Raw genomic sequence first — 1,819 nt, 5'->3', positions numbered from 1 at the left:
CAAAATTGAATATTTGTTGTCTGTTACTGGGAAAATATCTTGAGGTCAGGCAGATTAGACGGAGAGAGTCTGTGAGCATCCTTTTTTACGTCTCAGTACAGACTTCCAATTAAATTTAGGTTTGAATTTGTCTAGAGCATTCTCACATATGCATATGTTTTGAACTAGCTCAGTTGCATGTCTTGCTTTATGTTTGGAGTGTTTACTCTGCTGAAAGTCAAACCTGTGCCACCATCTCAAGTATTTTGCAGCCTCTTAACAGGTTTTTTCCAGAATAGCCATGTATTTAGGACCATCCATTTTTAATTTCTACTCTGACCTGGTTCAGTAACCTTGATGAAGAAAAACATTCCCACAGCATCATGCAGCCACCATGGGGATGGTGTGTTCAAGAGGATATGTATGGTTAGTTTTCATCTAAGCATACAATTTCCAATGTAGGGTTAGGGTTCCTGGAACAGGACTTTCTTCATGTCACTCTTACATAAAGGCCAAAGATGTGGACATAGTAACTAATAGTTTTCCTGTCAACAGATTCTCCCCATGCTGTGGATCTCCATAGCTTCTCCAGAGTTACCTTTGACCTCTCATCTGCCTGTCTGATTGATGCCTGCCCTGCCCTGCCTTTGTTTTGTTTTAGTAAACAGCCATGTCTTACTTAAAGTACTCTTTTCCATTTTCAGATTCTGAATTAAAGAACTCTGTGACATTTTTAAAGCTTGGGGTATTATAATCTAACCCTGATTTTAAAAAGTCAACAACTTTATCCTTACAACATGAAGGAGAACACGATATTCCTTGATCCAAAGAAATTGAAGTTGGTTAAAAAAAATTATCTGGCATTTGTGTTTTTTCTAAGGCTTTAGGACTCCAGCAAGATGCACTAGAACACATTATTCACAAATAAGAAACTGTACCATGTGAAACATGCTACAATTCATCTTGCTCCAAAAAGCTTTTACCTACCTGAGCATGCAATATCAAACAAGAATCTGCCCCATATCTCACTCTGACTGGTAACACCAATCAAAAAATATGCTTAAAAATAACAAGTTAATTGCATTTATTTAAGCAGAAGATATTGGACACCAAGCAAGATGGGGAGGAGGTGGGGAAAAAAAGATAGCTTCTCAAAATATCAGCTACTTTTAAGATGTTAAGTTTGACATTGCTCTCTTGGATTTTTTAAATTATTTGACAAGTAAAAATGGGAGCAATTCAGACAGTTCTGGAAAGCATTTCAAAATGCATTGATTTTTCTTCCTTTACTGTGCAATAATGTGACATGCTTCCTTTGCTTACATGTATTTTTTTTTCTTTTCTGTTGCAGACATATTTCACTGACTATTTTCACCTAAGCACACACCTGAAACACTAGACCATAAATCTGGATCAGGTTCTGTTGAACCTTTTTCTGAAGGATGCTGGTCCAGCTATTTTTGTAATACAATGCCCAGCTTACTCATTGTACCAATGCTTTGCATTAACATAGAAGCACAATCTAAATCTACTGTACGCCATTTTAGAAGGTCTCCAAATGAAGTAGAGATAAGACTGTAAATATTGTCATTTATAGCATCTATGATGTAGACATGCTAGTTGAATGGGGAAAAATCCCTTGAGCAACGCCCAGCTGTGGCCCCGCCTCTTCCATTCTCAGCATTGCTTTAGAACTGGGGAGGTTCCCTGTCAGTCAATCTCTTACAGAAATCCCATTGGCTAATTGGAACGTCCATTACGTAATAAATCCTCTGCTCTGAAATATGATTGGTTGAAATGGATAGTGGGCGTGTTTTCATCCTCAAAGGATTTTCCCCAG

Source organism: Xiphophorus couchianus, chromosome 21, assembly GCF_001444195.1.
Source record: "Xiphophorus couchianus chromosome 21, X_couchianus-1.0, whole genome shotgun sequence".
Lineage (NCBI taxonomy): Eukaryota > Metazoa > Chordata > Actinopteri > Cyprinodontiformes > Poeciliidae > Xiphophorus > Xiphophorus couchianus.
Note: the sequence above shows the minus strand (reverse complement) of the source record.